The 20,988-nt window shown below is 34.1% G+C and overlaps 1 pseudogene; it reads right to left on the bottom strand.

The window, feature by feature from the left end:
* Window positions 1-4,610: 4,610 nt before the first annotated feature.
* On the bottom strand, window positions 4,611-5,804 carry LOC108661561 (putative methyltransferase At1g29790 pseudogene; annotated as a pseudogene).
* Between the last annotated feature and the right edge of the window lie 15,184 nt (window positions 5,805-20,988).

Below are 20,988 nucleotides of genomic sequence, written 5' to 3'. Positions count from 1 at the left end.
CATAGTCTCAAAATGTTCCTAACAATGTATCATTGAGACTGGACATCAATGATGCTTAAAGATTGGTATATTTTATATTCCTTACTTTGGAAGTAAGCAATCGATCTCATAGATTGAAGTATAGAGATACTTGAAACTAGAATATAGGTGTTTGCCTAGTAGAGCAAGATGTACATGACCCTCCATGAGAAATGCATTTGCTAATGCACTCTAGTGTCTATACAACACTTCTCATGTGTCAGCTGTGTAAATACTCCCTAGACACGAAACACCTAGTTGTCTTATGTGTGGAGTGCCATGCTTTGATTTCATCCTTACGGGTGCCTAACTAAGGATGCCAAAACGAGATGCTTCTGGGTATAGTATGAAGCATGGAAAGGCAAATGAGTTGTCAAAATAGGAATCATCACCTCAAGTCTTTTAGAGGACATATCCTATTAGTTCTTGGTTGACATTAGCTTATTGAAGTCTTTGGCCAAGGCAACATGGAGTTATGAAAAAAGTTTCATAAGTCTCTATAAAACTAATGCTATAACTACAAGAACAAATGTGAAGGTCAAAAAGAGTAAACATTGTACCAAGCTCTTATCATCTCTGGGATATATGATGAGAGAATGAATTACACTGATAGATTGTACACTGAAAGGTTGTTAAAAAACCCTTTAACTCCCTTAACAATTGGGTGGCCATGATACATTGCTAGATGCCAATCTTGGTCTATGGAAGTGATTATAAATTAATTGATTGAAATTTATACTAATCAATTAAGTCATTAACCAATTCCATTACCAACATGTTAGGAACCTAATGGGTTACACATAATGATTGCATTTGAATTAAATTGGGAGAGTGATGATTTAAGTTAGACTTAAATCACATGCTAGACAATTAACTTCTAGAAACTTAATTTAAAGAGTTTAGTTAAGTTTTAGGCATAATTATAAATAGTAATAATTATAAGGACTTGTTTGCAAAATATAAAGGAAATTAATTTTGATTTTAATTTTCAAGGACTTAAGTAAAAGAGTTTAATTAAGTAATGGCCTAATATTATAATTTGTTATAATATTGAGGGCTCAATTGTAAAATTGAAGTTATTTTAACCTAACTATATAAGTCACCTTTTAACTATTTTCATGAGAGTTTTTCACAATTGAAGAAAACCTAGTTTTTGTCAGAATGTCAGAAAAAAGAAAATAGTTTTCTCTCTTTGCCACCACTCCCTTTATGTGAAAGATAAAACTACTTATGAAGCAGTTTTCAATAGAGTTTTGGCTAAGATTGTAAAAAAGAAGAAAATGGCAATTGTTGTCCTCTTTGCTAGCACAAAGTATAGTTAAAATCTCCTTCCTTTGTTGAAGGTTCAGGTGCAATCGTGTGTACTACCGTTGGAGGCCAAGCACTTGATTGGCTAGGATTTTTTCTCTTTGTGATGTTAGCGAGATTGGTTCGAAAAGTGCTATTGTGATTATGAAATTACTTGACAAGGTAACTTTTTGAATAATAATTTATTTTGTGCTTTTATATGTTAACTATCACCAAGGTGATCCATGGGCTAAGGCATGCTTTGGTTGTTTAGTTATAAAGTTATAATTTTCTTTCCATTACGTATTTTGAGCATGTCGTCCATAGCCAAACCTGTCAGTTTAGAGTTGGATACTTGCTGAACAAGTTAGGGATTATTACCTTAACATATGTTTACTGTTTTTGTACTCCAAGGAGATTTAGGTTAGCATATTTCCTTGTTTTAATTTACTTGTGCATTAAGTAGGTTAGAGGCTATAAATAGCTATCTTAGGTAGTCTTTTATTTTTCTATTTTCATCAAGCATTAATCATTTACTTTTGTGCTTATATCATAGGTACTTTGTTCATATCTCATTAGAGCAATAATACTTATTTATTGTCCCCAATCTCTTTCTTCAAGTTTATTTACTTTACGCTTCTACATTCTTAGTTACCGCTACATACTATTGAGTGATTGAGAACACTCACCCTCGTTAAGGCTTACTTAGTCTTATGTACACAAGACTATAACGCGACATGAAACTTGACTAAAGTTCAAAGCCCGTGACACTTTACCCTTGGTGGCAGCTCTTAAGTATATTCGAAACCTTGGCAATGAGGGCAGTTAATGTCTATCTTAAGAACAACATGTCCTCTTGGTCGGTGAAAGGCCTTTTGTTGTTTGGGCAAAAGCCTTATTCATAACAAGGTACAATTTAATACGAGTTTCTTGTTATCTTAGTGTATATGTTGCGGCCATTAACAACATCAAATGCCTTTTGGACTCCATAATGAAGTTATTTTTTGTTTAATAGTTAAAAACTTTGAATTTTATTTTTTGCAAAGTCTAATGAACTACAGTACTTCTAATCCCTGTATAAAGTTTGGGATTGTCTCTAGCTTTATTTCTTGAGTCATCTCCACCAAAACTGAGAGCAACAAACATAGATGAAAGGTAAAAGATTAGCATTGATTATTCCATGATAATTTTTACGCAAACATCCCACTAGAAGAAAAAGCATTATCTAGTTGCAAATCTCGGAGTTTCATTAGTTAAAGAGACAAACTTAACATATTTCATGTTTGTATATATAACATAAAACTCATCTTCACCACTTAACTATGAGTCTATTTGACTTAACATTTTTTAACTTAAAAATTATTATGAAGCTCTTATGAAAAATAATAACCTTTAAAATTAAGCTACAACTATTTGGTAAATTTACTTTTATAAGGTTTTTTTTATAGATAAGTTGTTTAGCAAACTAACTTATATAAGTTCTAATTTTGATTAAAATTACCATAAAGCATATTTAATAAATAATTTTCTATTAATCACAAATTCATTTTTTTCCTAGTAGTCTTTGTAGAGAGAGGTAAAGGAGAGAGATCACCATTTATGTTGGAAAGGAGTGATTTGCAGAGAGAGGAAGAAGAGAGAGAGATCGATTGAGAGAGAGGGAATTTTTTAAGAGAGTAATATTGAGATTATTTTTAATAGATGAGGACATTTTTTAAATAAAAAAATTCTTTTGAAAGCTCATATTTTTAAAAGAAAAGAAGAGAAAGTTACTTTTTCCTGAAGCTTTTTTCTTTTAGATTTTGTTCTTTAATTTTTTTTTATTTAAGAGCTTTTTAAAATTGTGCTTAGTTTGACTTCTACTTTTAAGAGGTAGATAACTTGAAAAAAAAGTCAACCCAAATAAGTAGTATATCTTCGCTTGCTTCCATCAATTCTTCCTTCCTTCCCACAAGATGATATGGTGTATCCATGTGTTGATTTCATGGGTGCACTAGAAGCTTCAACAATTGTGCTGAAGGCAACTTACTGAAATGGGGCAGCCATTTTACCCCGCGGAAACCATCTTAAATCCACCCCTCTTCCCTGATGGACAATGTAAATATTCTTGAGCTATCTTTGCAAATTCAGCTGGTGGGATATTATCACCATTGCTAAGCCAACCATCTTCCAGTTTCTTGTACGCTTCATTGATCTTCCCTTGCTTTTCACATAAGATGTGCCTAGCTTGAACATAAGTGTAGGTGCCAAGCCCATCTCCCTTCCCAACTTTCCCTTTACCCTTTGAAGCACTGTCATCAGTTCCACCTCCGGCTTGTTTGCCTTTTTCCAGGGCTTCCTTTGTTTCTGAGTCCTTCCCCGCTTCTCAAAAACCTTGTTATGTACTGCAACAAAGAGTTGCAAAACAAACGTGAAGGTTAGACGTTATATCTCTACAGGTTTCGTTGAGGCAGTAGATTGAGGGATCCAAAAACTTTGAAAATTTACTTGTAGAATTTAGATTTGAAGTTTAAGAATGGTAGTAGAGATTACGAAATTAAAAGAAATGCCATCTCCTTTGGAATGGTACAAAGTATAATGGTTTCAAACTAGAAATTTGCTTCCATTGGACTCTTACAAAGCTTTTTTGTTGGACAAAAAAACTTATAAAGCAAAAGGCAAGAAAAATATATTTAAGCTTAAGGAAAGGTAGAAAGAAAGCAAAAAAGATAGCTTGTAGCCGTTTACATAGATTTGCTCATCGGCTAGGTTTTTCCCATTTTTTTGTGTGTTTGTTTGTATGTTTTCAATGGCTTTGTCTCTTTTTTTAATTTTTTTTTTGTTAACAGATTTTGGTCCTAAAGTGGGTTAACTCTGTTTACTTTGACAGATGATATGATATCATGGACGGGGCACCTAGGGACCACAAGAGGAGCACAAGATGGGGTAGAAGATTTCTGTTCTACAGGCTATGTAATCAGTCCCTTATTTGTGCACTTGTCCTAGCAAAGATTAAACAGCAAATTACGTTTCCCCGAGGAGAAATTAATCACTTGAGCATTTTGCTTGAAACCATGTTTCCATGGGGACTAGTAAAACTTTTATTCTTTTTTGTATTTGGAACATAAACCACATATATATATTTATATAACAAAAACAAGGCCTGCCCTAAATTTCCATTATTTTTAAGAGTTATTGAGTCTATATTCCCCAATTTACTTACAAACCTAATGCTTTTGGGCGTGATAACCTTATACACAATAAACAAAATAGTAAGTAGTAATAAAATATGAAAGAGACAAGTAGACCGAAATGCGCGCAATTCATCACCAAGAGTTGTTTAATGGCTTTTCCAGCAAAGCTGAGAGGTACATCTCCCTGAGCTCCGGTCCACGATCAAGCTTCCTCCCCACCACCCACTTCAACTTGTTGAATCCAATGCTTTCAATAAGAGGAGCATAGACCTCCTCCAACTGCTCCCCAGCAAAGAAGAAATGATCTAACCAAAATAATCCTCCAGGCCTTAGCACTCTGTAGATATCATACATTAAGAAATGCAGCATCGTTGTTGGAATCCAGTTACTCAAAAGGTGCATGGAGTGCACTATATCCAATTTGTTATCGAAAAATGGCAGCCTCTGCGAAATGCTCATGTACAAAGGGATAACTCCCCTTGAGGCCATGAAAGTATTGAATGGACCATTTAAGTTCATGGAGGTTGTCACAATCGTTATATTTCTTTCCATCATTCTGACAGCAAAGGTAGCCACCCCACCACCGATATCAAGCCCTATTCGGATTGTACTAGGTTTTCTTGTCGCTAACACTTCATCAATAGCAAAGTCAAGTCCATCTTCACTTCTATTTGATGTCCAACGAGTTCTCTCACGACCTTCAAGATCAAAGCAATCCTTGCAATAATCAAAACCCTTTTGCTTACGCTTCCTATTGATAAGACAAGTGTAGTTCTTGCAAGCATAAGCTGTCCATACAACTGATGAATCGGGTGGTGTTCTCCATAGGCTGGTGGGAAGAGGATATGGTTCGGTGTATTGAGACGGTGCAGCGAGGCGACAATGGCGGAAAAATAGTGGCTCGCAGTCCTTGAGGAGTAGCTTCTGGCTGAGCAGCTCGTCCTCCGAACACGATCCATTCACTATGTAAGACATGTACTATCGAAGTTCATCCTAAAAGAAAGTGCAGGCACGTCCCATTACAGAATAAATGGTGTCGGAACCAAAGTTTGTGTTGAATCCTAATGGGAGTGACTGTCTAAAAAGAAAGCTAAGGAATTCATCAGGTTGTGAAGTAGGTTGAGAGATCAATTCAAACAGAGAATAATCTTGCACGCTGCTCCCATTAGTGGCATTGGTTTTGGGGGCAACGGTGTCAATTGAAGAGGAAGTAGGGACTCGGACTCGGAGAAAGTAAGAAGAGTAAAGGGTGGAAGTTAGGAAAAAGGTAAGGAGATTTGTTGAAAAGAAGAGGAAAAGGAAGTAGAGATTGGTGGGATGAGACTTGGGTTCTCCGAGGTAAACCATTGGATTTGGATTTGTTTGCTGTATCATGAAAGATATCATACAAATACTTAAGCATAGCAAAAGTGGAAGTCCCTAGTTTGGTTATTCATCTTTTTAAATCTCTTAAAAACAAAACCTAAAATGACAACTAATACAATAATTTTAAAATTAATATGCTCAATTGAAGAAAATATTATATGTTAGAAGATAACCCTGCATGGACACGTGTAAACCTTTTGTACAGCATGATCTACATACTTCTAGCTGTCAATATTTTGATATTAATGTGTTGTTTTCATTTTGAAAGAACACCTATAAGCGGTTTGTAACAAGTGTCATCTACACTATCATTTTGTAATGTATATATGATCACTGTGTGATCATCATGTGATATAAGATGAATATTCCGCTTCTGTCCAGCAGCTTACTAGTTCACTCTTTACTTCTTTCTTTCTCAATTCATATGTTTTTACCATGACATTAACATGGTATCAGAGTTCCTCTCGATTCTTGTAAGACCTTAGATAACCTTCTTCAATACTCTTGTGTTCTTAGTGGTTCTCCTTTAACCTCTTGTCTCAAGAATTAATTCCCTGTTATAATGACAACTCCAAACATAACTCATCAGCCTCCACCAGTTTTCAATGGCTCTAATTATGGTGTTTAGGCTGTGAAAATGAAGACTTACTTGAAAGGTTATAACCTATAAAATGCAGTAGAACAAGATGTTGAACCACAAACACCAAGGGAGAATGCTCTTGCTGCTCAAGTTAAGCAATATGAAGAGGAAGTTGCAAAGAAGTTTAGAGCTCTTTCATTCATTCAGTCTGTTGTCTCTACGGATATTTCAGTAGAATCATGGAGTGTGAAACTGCCAAGGCAGCTTGGACAAAGCTACAGGAAGAATATGTTGGCACTTCTAGAACAAGGCATATGCAGGCACAGAACTTAAGAAGGCATTTTGACATGATGCGAATGAAAGAGAGTAAGTCTGTAAAAGAATATATAGACCAGATTCTTAAGCTTACTAACCAGATAAAGTTGTTTGGTGAAGAGCTTAAAGAAGTTAGAGTAGCTAAGAAGATTCTCAACAGTGTACCAGGAAAGTTTGAACCTACAATAGCTTCCCTGCTACAATCAAAGAACCTCATTGACATTTCAATTATAGAAATTGTCAGTGCCTTGCAAGCTACAGAACTGAGGATATCAACAAGAGATGAAGCTCTTGGGGAGAAAGCCTTTCTTGCTAAAGGCAAAGGTAAAGCAAAAGCTGAGGCTTTTGCCAAGAAAAATTACAAAGACAAAGACAAGAAGACTGCTCAATCTGGTCAATCTTCAAACAAGAAAAACAAGTTCAAGCCATGTTCCTTCTATAAGAAAAGAATTCATACTGATGACTACTGTTGGTTTAGGCCAGATGCAAAGTGCAAGATATGTAGTCAATCAGGACACACTAATAAAGTGTGCAGAAATAGAACAATTGAAGATAAACCTGCACAGACAATTGAAAGCTTAGAATTAGCTGAAGAAGTTTTGTTTATGGCTCAGTCAGATTCTGAAAGTGATTGTGGTAACTGTGAATGGCTTCTTGATAGTGGCAGCTCACGGCATATTGCATTCTCTGAAGCTGTGTTTATTGATCTTGATAAGAACCATCGATCAAGAGTCAGAATAGGGAATGGTGGTTACCTACAAGCATATGGTATAGGGAAGGTTCGAATTCCAAGCTCAACTAGACACAAGTACATATCTGATGTTTTGTTTATACCTTCTTTTGCACAAAACATTCTGAGTATTGGACAATTGTTAGAAAATCATTATGTTCTGTTGTTCGAAGATAAAGCTTGCAGAATTTATAACCCCTCAGGTGCATATCTGATGACTATACCAATGAGAAATAGATGTTTTCCTATTAAACCTAAGCATATATGCTTGCAAGTTGAAGAACAATCTGTTTCATTGATTGATCTGTGGCATAGAAGACTTGGTCACTGCAATTACAAGACCTTGGAACAAGTTAGCAACTCAGGTATGCTTGATAAGCTTCCAAAATTATCTAATAATGCTTTAATATGCAGTGTATGTCAACTTGGTAAGATTTCAAGGAAACCTTTTCCTTTGAGCAGTACCAACAGAACCAGGTCAAAGCTTGAACTTATCCACTCTGATATTGGTGGACCTCTAAGTGAGGAATCACTAAATGGCAATAAGTTTTATCTTCTATTTATTGATGATATGACCAGATGGAGTTGGATTTTCTTTATGAAATTCAAGTTAAAAGTCTTTACTTTGTTCAAAAACTTCAAAACCAGAGTTGGACTTGAAACTGGTCACAAAATCAAAACCTTGAGGACTGATAATGGTGGTGAATATACCTCCAATGAATTCACTCAGTTTCTCAATCAGCAAGGGATAGCTCATCAATTTACTGCTCCATACACTCCTTAGCAGAATGGAGTCAGTGAAAGGAAAAACAGGACAGTCATGGACATGAGCAGATGTCTATTATATCAGAAAAGGATGCCTCAAAAGTTTTGAACAAAAGCAGTAAAGACTACTGTATATTTGCAGAATTTGTTGCCAACCCATGCCTTGAATAATCAAATCCATTTTGAAGCATGGTATGGTTTCATGCCCTCAGTTGCCCATTTGAAAGTCTTTGGGTGTGTATGTTATATGCACATACCAGATATCTTGAGAAACAAATTGAGTGAAAAAGCTGAATCAGGAGTATTTGTTGGCTATAGTACTCAAGGTAAGGCATATAGAATTTATTTGCCAAGCAAAAATAAAGTTATTGTGAGTCGAGATGTAGTGTTTGATGAAGCTTCCAGCTAGAACTGGAATGAACCTCAACCACCACTATCATTTCCAAGACAGCATGTTCAAAGTTTTGCTTCTGATGCTTAACTTGAAATTCAAGAAGACGAGAGTATAAATGATCTGCCAGTTAGGGGAACCAGATCTCTTGAAGACATCTATCAAAATAGCTTGGTGACTATTGAAGAACCTAGCTGCTATATTGAAGCTTGTAAGGATCCTGTTTAGTTTAAAGCTATGCAGAAAGAACTTCAAATGATCCAAAAAAATGGCACTTGGTCTTTGGTTGACAGACCTGTAGATAGAAATATTATTGGTGCCAAATGGATATTCAAGAAGAAATTAAATGCTGATGGTTCCCTCAACAGATGCAAAGCTCGGTTAGTAGCCAAGGGCTACAGTCAGCTACCTGGTGTTGATTATGGAGAAACGTTTGCTCCAGTAGCTAGATATAACACAATCAGATTATTGTTAGGTCTGGCTGCTGCACTTAAGTGGAATGTCTATCATTTAGACATAAAATCTGCATTTCTCAATGGCATCTTAGAAGAGGAAATTTATATTGACCAACCTAAAGGGTTTGAACTCTTGTCAAGAGAAAACAAGGTATATAAGCTCCACAAGACCTTATATAGATTGAAGCAAGCACCAAGGAGATGGTACAGCAGAATCAATGACCACTTGATTCATCGAGGCTTTGTTAAAAGTCAGAATGAAGCCATATTGTATACTCTTGAATCAGGTAACAAATTTCTATTGATAGTGTCATTGTATGTGGATGATTTGTTAGTTACTAGAAATTGTGAACAAGCTTTGCAGAATTTTAAATCCCAAATGCAAGCAGAATTTGAAATGTCAAACTTAGGACTTATGAGATATTTTCTTGGACTTGAAGTTCATCATTTGAGAACTGGTATTTGGTTGTCTCAGCAAAATTGTATCTCCAAGGTTCTCAAGAAATTTCAGATGTCAGATTGCAAGTCTGTGTCAACTCCTTCTATTGCAAACAAAAAGATTTGTGCAGACTCTGGTAACCAACTTGAAGACCCTTCTACATATAGAAGATTAATTAGGTGTCTGCTTTATATCTATGCTTCAAGACCAGATATACAATTCTCAGTGGCATTTCTCTCTCGATTTATGCAAGCACCAACTAATCAGCATATGATTGCTGCCAAGAGAATTCTGAGATATTTGAAGAAAACAGAATTTTATGGGATTCATTATACCAAGATAGTAGACTTTGCATTATGTGGATATACTGATTCTGATTTTGCAGGAAGCAGTGAAGATGCAAAGAGCACATCAGGTTATTTGTTTATAGTTGGTAATGGTCCTTTCTCTTGGAATTCACATAAACAATTTAAAGTAGCTCAATCTTCAGCAGAATCTGAATATGTTGCTGCTATTGAAGCTACAAATCAAGCTCTTTGGCTAAGGAAGTTGCTTGTGGACATCAAATTTGAACAAAAGTTTCCTACAGATTTGTTTATTGACAATAAGTCTGCCATTGCTATTGCTAAAAATCCTGTTTGGCATGGCAAGACTAAGCGCATAAATGTGAAATATCATGCCATCAGAAATACAGTAGAAAAGAATGAGATAAATGTTCAATACTGCCCTTCAGAGTTACAACTAGCTGATATTCTAACCAAGCCTCTTCAAAAGTCAAGATTTGAAGCTCTCAGAACTAAACTAAATCTCTCCATTGCAAGTGTCAAGGGGGAGTGTTAGAAGATAACCCCTGCATGGACATGTGCAAGCCTTTTATACAGCATGATCTACATACTTCTAGCTATCAATATTTTGATATTAATGTGTTGTTTTCATTCTGAAAGAACATCTGTAAGTGGTTTGTAACAGGTGTCATCCACACTATCATTTTGTAAAGTATATATGATCACTGTGTGATCATCATGTGATATAAGATGAATACTCTGCTTCTGTCCAGCAGCCTACTAGTTCACTCTTTACTTCTTTCTTTCTCAATTCATACGTTTTTACCATGACATTAACATTATATGCATAAAATGATAAATAAAGATAATATAACAAAGTCACAACTCATGATAGAAATTAGATAAAACCGTTACTAGATTAAGATGCTTTTAATTCCTAAGGAAAACCTATCCATTCAATTAACAGATGAGATATGCTTTTTACACGCACTTGATCGGTCATATATAAGTTAATTTAGATACGAATTAATAGCTATATCGTTTACAATTTGCTGGGGAAAGCCTTTTGTTTCCACGGAAATGCAAATTGAAGGGAAAGGTCTAGCTTTTTCTTTCTAAAAAAAAAGATTATTATTTGGTTCTCATGTCTAGCAACCTAAATACTTGTTCTATTATTAATTTTTAAATGATAAGTATATATAAACGGTCAGAAAAATGTGCGAATTTAAAAAAAAAATTATGGAATAATTTACTTTAATCTAACCTATACCAATTATACCTTTCAGAAACTAATGCAGAGTGACTTCAAGATCTTAATCCTTATACATCTTACGAGCCTGTTGATGATATCTAAAAGACTTGTTGTAAGAAACTGCTACAAAATTAAGTAATACTCACACTTTTCGCAATACAAAAACCTTAGCCTGACAATAGAGTGAGAATTGTATTTTATTAAAGAGAGGAGAGTTTGCTACTCATGTAATTTTCTAAACAATCTTAGTGAATTGTTGGTATGACATTTATTGGAACACCCATACTTATTTTTAATCCCTTAAAGATCAGTAGGTTACTCTCATAAGATAATTTTATGACACTTTATCAGATGATGTTAATATCTAGAAATCTTGATAATTTCAATTTATCAAGATAAAAAGGGTAAAACATTATTTTAGATAGTCTAATCCAAAATAGGATGACCATCAAGGGTGTTATCCCAACAAAGCCATCATCTCCCAGTCACACATGATGGTAAAACTATCTTACCACTTTCTTAAGCCATCCCATTGCCAAGTTCATATTAGTTATTGGAATGTCCAAACGTTAAGTACATTTGAATTTTAGGAGGTCTATATTAGGAACTCATCAAAGATAGCATAGAAACATCAACCATTTAAAAAATATAGTGTTTTGTGTGATCTAGATTTATTTGATCATATTAAATTAAGTATATCATAATTCCTTAATGAGCATACGTCAACCACTTTTCACACTCTAACTTATATTTACATTTACGAAATAGCTTTCAAAACTGACATAACAGATTGACCTTCAATATAGTGCATTGATGTACTATTAAATAGCCTTCCTTTCACCCTCACACCACTTAATATATAAAATGATCGCTTTCTTAGTAATGTCTTATATTGTGAAACCCCAAACTCGTTTGGGTCTTATGGTAGATCATTAACTACCTGGTAGATGCCCTCTATCCATCCCCCATCCATCCCTTATCTGTTGTCTGTCAAGGCTCGAGAACCTATTTTGAGCCTTTTTGTCACGACTCGGTACTCCCTTCGAGCCCGTGACAACTGCCGCAATATCTCGATAGACATTCATTACCCAAAATGTCAGCCGAAACCTCACAAGGCTCTTGCATCAATTTTACGTCTTCCCTATGAGCAACAGTTACTAAATATCATGTTTTAAGGGAATATAAACTATTTTTAAATCAAAAACAAATAAAAAGTAATTTCTGCCATAGAGGGGTATTTTAGTCATTTTTTAAAAAAAATTTGAAACTTGGTGAAAATACAGCATACGATCGAAAAATATATATTTCTTATCTAAAAATAATTTAAGTAATCTAAATCATCCATTTAAAATGAAATTATGACTAATCAAACTAAATAAAAATATTAAATAAAATATTTCATTTTCTTATAAAACAATATTTATAGAATCTTGCATAAACAATTTTTGTAGCATAAGAGCAAAATAAATTCATATATATAATATCACACTAAACTAGGTATACAAAATATTCTACAATGACATGTGGGCCCTAAAATAATCGAAAATATACAAGACTATAGACCTTCAATTTCGAAGGATGCAAATCCAAAAGCAATCCTTGACAAAATCGGCTATCTACAGACTGTCTTGAGCCTGAAATGGGTAAAAAGAAGGGGTGAGTTTTTATAAACCTAGTGAGTAAGCAAAGTTCATCTACAACATCTAAAGCCGAGTAAATGGAGACAGTTAAATCATCCCATCATAATATAATTCATAACATTCCAAAACTCATTTTAATTCATATAAAACAATTACGTTTCATAAAAATAATCAACAAGGCTTATGATTCTCTTAAAAACTTGGCTTGTGCCAAAACTCGTACTCAGTGACACTTTGGCCTAGGCATCCAACCGAGTCAACCAAGGATGTTAAAACGACATATACCCATAAAACATGTTTTTACTTTTAAAATATAGCCATTCTTTGACGTTGGCTGAGTTTCATCCTCAAGTGGTGGTTCGACGTGAAGTGAACTCTAAACTCACATTAGGAGATACCCTCCGCGCCTCTCATACTAAGGTAAAATATAATGAGGTTTACCGTGCCCCTCTAATAGGCTAGTCCACAGAAATTCGCCCACTGTAGTAAGCTAATCAAATAACCCACCAAACCAATAAAAATTTTGACAGCATGACATGGCTAATAAGATATTACCCAGCCTATCAAGGTAAAACAAAATAATTCATATAATCCACAAACCATAAATCCAGCCATTCATGCCACCACATTGTCATAAGCCATCAATTCAAACCATATATATATATATATATATATAGATAACACAAATATATAGTCTCCACTTACTCAATTTCCAAAATCATCATTGAATTGCAAAACAATTTATAAATCTCATTCATTTACAACCACTTAACTTATAAAACATAAAAATCTACGGTTTAAGTTCATTATTCTTTAAAATCATTAAAACGAATATAAACTACTTTAGATAGTTAAGGTGAACATTTGATTACTCACTATAGCAGGAGTTTGGAGCACTCCTATTCTTGGTCCTCGGGTACGATATCTATACCCTTATTAGAGGGCTCACCACCTGTACATAATACACGACACATAATTCAATATATTTGTGCCAAACTGTTATAAAACTATTTCAGGCTCTATATGAATGTATGAAATTGAATGAGAATTGTTCAAATAATCACTTAAAGACGGCGTTTTACGTGGGTTCAATTATGATCGGACTAAATTTGTATTCGACCTAACTCGAACTATACACTGTTTAATTAACCAAAACATCTTATTCAACTTCAAATATATTCATTACACTTCCAATATGCCAAATACACCAAAGTACCTCAATGAGCTTGATTGTGACTTAATTAATCATAACCGAAATTCAATCCGATTCCGAACTAACGTGCTAATCAGTGTTAACACAGTCCAATAAATCCATCTACATCATTAGAAATCAAATCCAAGTCCATTTACTATGATTTTCTCATTATTGTTCAAGTTGTTTACTAAAGGAACTATACTTTTCGATAGCCGTTTTCGATATCCGATACCACAAATCATCAATTACAAGCTAAATAACATGAAATACAACAAAATCCATCATCAACATGTCATCTATAAAATTCAGCCAAAGAGGGTTGTTGAAAGGCATGTGATTTTCTTGCTTGTTTTTCATGCCAAACATCATCAAACAACTAAAAACTCTAAGATATCATGAAATCTAGCAAAATCCATCATCCAAACCTCTCTCCCTATGTTTGGCCAGCAAGTATTCCCTCATGGAAACTTGTATTTCATGCATAGGAAATGAAAAAGAAAGCATGGGAAAGGTAGATCTTAAGCTAAAATTGAAAATTCTTACCTTTGATTGTTTTGTTCTTTGAAATTCAACAAATTTCTCTTGAATTTTTCTCTCTAGGGTTTGTTTCTATTCTTTTCTCTTTGTTCTTTTCTTTGGCCGACCAAGAAGAGTGAAATGGGAGAGTTTATGTTGAGTTTATAAAGGAAATTATAAAAATATTAAAGCTTGACATATGTCACCATGTGATTGGTCCATGGTTAAAACTTAACAATTAAGCATTTTCTCACCACCACATGTAATCTCTTAATTATCCAAAGTATAAAATAATAATAGGTAAAATTCATGTTCTTCACAAGTGTTATGGTGGTGTAAACTCCTAAAAATTCCAATTACGATCTCGTGGACAAGTAAAATGACTGTTTTGCCTTTGTGTTTGGAAAAATATCAGTATTAAAATTTTTCATTTCTCAAATTCAAATCATGCTCCGTTTAGTCAATCTTGGTCAAAAATTTCATCAAACATTCCCATTTTGCCCTCGGGTGGCAAAATGACCATTTTGCCACTACATTATGAATGTTCCTAATTTGACTCCAAATTAATCCTCGAACTCCGAATCACCATATTAAGACATTCTATCAAACCATGTTCTATAAAATAATTATGATGTCATTTACATGCTCAATAGAATGGTTGCATATTTAGGAAGTTTGAGAAATCGTTAAAAGACAATATTACCCCTAATGGTACCATTAAGTCGATAAAGCCTCGAACTAGTTCAAATAGGAATTTTAAGGTGAAATTAAGAGTTTCACAGTCCATGGATGACTCAAAATGGTAATTCGAAGTTCGAGGATCAATTTGGAGTCAAACCGAAATTTTCATTATCTAGGGGTAAAATGGTCATTTGCCACTTGGGGACAAAGTGAGAATTTTAAAAAAGATTTTTTTGGCGCCATTTGACTTATTGGAGTATGATTTGAGGTTTAGAAGTCAAAAAAATTTAATTTTGATATAATTTGGAGAATAAGGGTAAAATGGTAATTTTACCACCCTAGGGGCAAAATTATAATTTTCCACCACCAGGACATTTGTCCAACACATGGTCTTCCCTTATCCTCATTTTGACCTTTGAGTAATCATGTGGTGGAGATAAAAGGTTTAAAAATTTTAAAGTTTTAAAAATGGACCAACGGAAACATGCTATGTGTCAAGCTTAGGATATTTTATTATTTAACTTAAAAATCAGCATAAATCAGCCCATTATCTCTCCAAATATTAGGTCAAGCAAGGAAGAGAGGGAAAGAAAGGAAGAACAAACCCTAGGTGAAGAATTTCAAGAGAAAAAGTGTGGAAAATCAAGGAAAACAAGTGAAAAAGGTAGGATTTTTCAACTTAAGCTTGAAATCTAGTTTCCTTAAGCATTTCTCCTTATATTCCATGCTTAAATTACATGTTTCATGATGAATTCATGGCTGGTCAAAGTGGGTAAGGAGAGAGAAAGATGTTAGATTGATTTGATTCTAAGTTATGTTAGTGTTTTTAGTTAGTTAAGCATGTTTAGAAACAAAACAACAAGAAAAGAATCCATTTTCCCCATGAATCTTCATTGGCCGATTCTTCCTTGATGTGTGTGGGAGATGGATTGTTATTATTTCAAGAGAAATAGCTTAGAAAATGATGAATAATGGTGAGAAAATTAAGTAGGAAAAATCACGGTGTTTGTGCACTGTAATGGCCGAATTTTTCCATGAAGAAATGGAAGAGTTTTGATCCTGAAATAGGTGTTATTTGAATAATGTTTGGTGAATTGAGGTATTAGAAAAGAAATGGAGTAAATTGAGATTAAATTGGACGCGTTAGTAATTTAATCTAGTAATAGTCCGAATTAGGTCAGCACCTTATTTAAGCGGTAGTCGGATAAGTTGCATATCATATCATGCATATACACCGAGCTTGAATTGATTTTATAATGGTCAAGCATTAATGTGGTGAATTATGTATTGTACATTGTGGATAGGTGGTGAGCAAATTACACTGGTAAAAGTACAAAGATTGTGCTTGGAAACTGGGATTAGGAGTACATCGAATCTCAGAACTGTGAGTAAACTTATTATCATCTTAATTATCTAAAGAGTTTTATATAATTGTGTGATTTATGGAAAATGGGTTTAAATGGTAAATTGCTATGTTTTAGGAGAAATTATGATTTTATAAATTTTCTAGAAAATTGAATACTGGTTTTAAAAATAGAGTAATTGAAGACTGACTGCTTGTGTTATAAATTGTGTTTCAAATTATATGGCTTATAGCAATATGTGAGCATGAATGGCAAAGTCAGTATTTGTATCAAAATTATATGTACTATATATTCAGCCTTGAGAGACTAGATTGCGATAAATTACCATGTCATGCGGATAAAGATTTTATAAATCAGGTGGTAAATAAAATAATCCATAATCCCTACAGTGGAGATTCTGTGGACCAGCCTAAAAGAGGGGGCACAGAATCAGATATACCTTACCTCGATCGGAGAGCCGTGTGAAGGGTGTCTCTAGAGGTAAAGATTTAAGTGCACTTCACGTGGACGATCGCGTGAGAGTGAGACTCAGCCAACGCCAAGGCATGGCTACAATTTCGGATGTAAAGACATTTAACAGCCTTGGTGGTCTCGGTCAGATGCCTAGGCCAAGGCATGCCCGGGAATGATTTTGGCAGAAGCCAAGTTTTGTGATATATATAAGCCATGTTGATTAATTGAGTAAACTGAATATTCATGTTATGAAACATGTATTTGAAAAGAATATTTTAATTCGTCTCCATTTACTCGCTTTTAGATAGTTTAGATGGTGCCTGTTCACTCACTAGGATTTTATAATCTCACCACCCTCATTTCCTTACATTTCAGGATCAAGGAATTCCATAGTTAGCTGACTTTGACAAGTACCTTCATTTGGACTCGAATCGGCAAAAGTTGTAGGTTTTCAGCTTCAAATGCATTTTGGTTAGATGTGGGCCCACATGTCACTGTAAAAGTAATTTTATACTTCAGTTATCTGATTTAAAGTATGTATGAACATATTTAGCTTTTACACCATGTTTTTGGCGGGTTTTCGTATTTTCGAAGAAAAATGACAAAAATGCCCCTATGAGCCAGAAAATAATATTTTATTGTTTGATTTGGAAACTACTTATGATTTCTTAAAATGCGAGATTTGATAACTATTGCTCACAGGGGAAGTGCGAAAGCTGATACGAGAGCCTTACGAGATTTCGATCGGCATTCGGGATGAAGAATGTCTGTCGAGGCTTCGCGGCGATTGTCACGGGCTCGATGAGAGTTCCGGGTCGTGACACATTCTAAGGTTTAATAACTCTCAAATATATCCTAAAATCTCTATTCAAACTAGTTTAAGGTTTTAATCGACTTAATTGTACCACTAGGTACGATACTGACTTTTAACGATTCTCTGAGGCATCCCAATATGTAGAAAAGCTATCAAGTACATGAATGACATGACAAGTATATAATAGAGTAGGGCTTGACAGTACTACCCCCCTTAAAATAAAATTTTGACCTCAAAATTTCACTTACCAAACTCAAAGAAAAGATACGGGTATTGGTTTCTCATATGGTGCTCAACTTCCCACATCATCTCCTCCATCCGAGCATTTTTTGTCAAGCCCAGCCCTATAATATACTTGCCATGTCCTTCATGTATTTGACAACATGCTTGCATACTTGAATACCTCGAAAAAATCATCAAAAGTCGGTAGTGTACCTAGTGGTACAACTAAGTTGATTTAAGCCTCGAACTAGTTCAAATAAAGATTTTAAGATGCAATTGAGAGTTATTGAATCTTAGAATGACTTAATATGGTGATTCGGAGTTCAGGGATTGATTTGGAGTTAAATTGAAATTTTCATGACGTAGGGGTAAGATGGTCATTTTTCCACCCGACGGCAAATTTTGGATGGTGGATGAAATTTTTATAAAGTTTGACTATTTGGAACATAATTTGAGCTTGAGAAGTGAAAATTTTTAATTTCGATAATTTTTCAAATATAAGGGCAAAAAGGTCATTTCACATATCCATAAGGACGTAATTAGAATTTTTAGAATTTGACACCACCTTGACACTTGTCAAACCCATGAAATTCATTTTATACTTTGGATAATTGAGGGATTTTATGTGGTGGAGAAGAAATGCTTAATTATTAAGTTTTATGCATGGACCAATCACATGGTGACAAGTGTCAAGCTTTAATATTATTATATTTTCCTTTATAAACACAACTAAAACTCTCCCATCTCATTTTTTTTGGCCAACCAAGGCAAGAACAAACCCTAGAGAAGAAAATCAAGAGAAAGTTCATTGATTTCAAGGAATTAAGTAAGAAAAGGTAAAATTTCTTAATTCTAGCTTGTGATCTACCTTTCCTATGCATTCTTTTTCAATTACCATGGTTAAAATTCAAGATCTCATGAAGGATTCATGGCTGACCGAATTTAGGGAGAGAAGATTTGATGATTTATTTGGTTAGATTTTAAGGTATCTTAGTGTTTTTAGTTGTTTGGTGATGTTTAGCATGAAAAACAAGCAAGACATTTCATGCCCTTCACCCACATTCCTTGGCTGAAATTTTCAAGAGAGAAATTGGATAATGGACTTTGATGAATTTCATGCTATTTAGGTGTTTTTAGTTGTTTTATGATGTAACGTGTAAAAATCAAGTATGAAAATTACATGTTCAACACTAAAGCTTAAATGGCCGAATTTTACAAGGAAGATATTGATGATGGATTTTTGTGATATTACATATTATTTAACTTGTAATTGATGACTTGGAGTGTTGGAAGTGGAATCAAGTTAATTGGAGTTGAATTGGATGTACTGGCCAATTAACCGGTGTATAAATCGAATTAGGCCAATACCGTTTTATTTCGATACATAATTGAAGCTACGTAGAACACCATATTTAGATAATAATCAGAACATTTCGCATCCCATTTCATGCAATCATATAGAGCCTAAATTAGTTTTATAATGGTTTAGTACAAATATAGTAAATTGCTTGTTGTGCATTATGTTTAGGTGGTGAAACTTCTGATAAGGGTAAAGAGGTTGTACCTGGGGACCGAGACTAGGAGTACTTCGACTCCCGAAATGGTGAGTAACTTTATTATCGTCTTAATTATCTAAAGTAGTTTTTATTCGTTTTTGTGATTTTATAGAAAAATGAGTTTAAATGGTAAATCTTTATGTTTTATAAGTAAAATGTGATTAAATGAAATGAGTTTATAAATCATTTTGAAATTGAATAATGATTTTAGAAATTGAGTAATTGGAGACTGTTTGTTTGTGTTGTAAATTTATGGTTTGAATTGAATGGCTTATGGTGATATTGGCATGAATGGCTGAATTGGAAATTATGTTGAAATTGTATGAACTGTTTGTTTTGCCTTAACAGGCTGGGTAGTAATATAATTGCCATGTCATGCTATCGAAACTTTTATTGATTTGGTGGGATATTGATTAGTCATTGCAATGGCGAGTTTCCATGGACCAGCCTATTAGAGAGGGGCACGGTAAACTCGGTTATATTTTACCTCGATATGAGAGGCATGAAGGGTATCTCCTGAGGTAAAGCTTTAGAGTTTACTACACGCTAAACCACCATGTGAGGGTGAACTCAGCCAACTCCAAGGAACGGCTATGCTTTTAAACGTAAAAATGTGTTTCATGCGTATATGAACTTTTCTTTAACAGCCTTGGCAGACTCGGTTGGATGCCCGGACCAAGGTATCTTTGAGAATGAGTTTTGGCACGAGCCAAATTTTTAAGAATTTCATAAGCCATGTTGATTATTTGAGTGAAATGAAATTATTTTATTTAGTTTAAATGAGTTTGAAACGTTATGAATCATAGTACGATGAACTATTTTAAGTTGTCTCCATTTACTCGACTTTAGATATTTTAGATGATGTTTGTTTACTCACTGAGTTTATATAAACTCACAACCCTCCTTTCTACTCATTCCAGGATCAGGACAGTTTGTAAATAGCTGATTACGTCGAGGGTTATTATTGGACTCGCCTCTTCAAAAATTGTAAGTCCACAGCCTTTGTTACCTTTGGTCATTCGGGGGCCTACATGTCATTGTAAATTAAATTACATACTCTGGTTATCTGTGTTACTGTATGTATGGATTTATTTTGCTTTTACGCTATAAAAATTATTTACGCAGAGTTCTATAAATATTGTTTTATAAGAAAATAGAATATTTTATTTAATAGTTTTATTTTATTCTATTAGCTACAATTTCACCCTAAATAAATGTTTTAGACATAAAAACTTGTTTTTAGTTATGAAATGTGTATTTTCCCCTATATATTATATTTTTCAGCAAGTTTCAAAACTTTTGAAAAAATTGACCAAAATGCCATTGTGAGATAGAAAATAATTTTTTATTATTGTTTTGATTTGGAAATAGCTTATAATCTTTTAAAATATGATATTTAGTAATTATTGCTCACAAGAGAGGTGCAAAAACTGATATTAAGCCTTGCGAGGTTTCGGTTGACATTCAGGGTAATGAATGTCTATCGGGACATC

The sequence above is a fragment of the Theobroma cacao genome, chromosome 4 (genome assembly GCF_053813885.1).
Source record: "Theobroma cacao isolate CCN51 chromosome 4, ASM5381388v1, whole genome shotgun sequence".
NCBI lineage: Eukaryota > Viridiplantae > Streptophyta > Magnoliopsida > Malvales > Malvaceae > Theobroma > Theobroma cacao.
The sequence above is the reverse complement of the archived record's forward strand: the minus strand, read 5'-3'. Positions and strand labels throughout refer to the sequence as shown.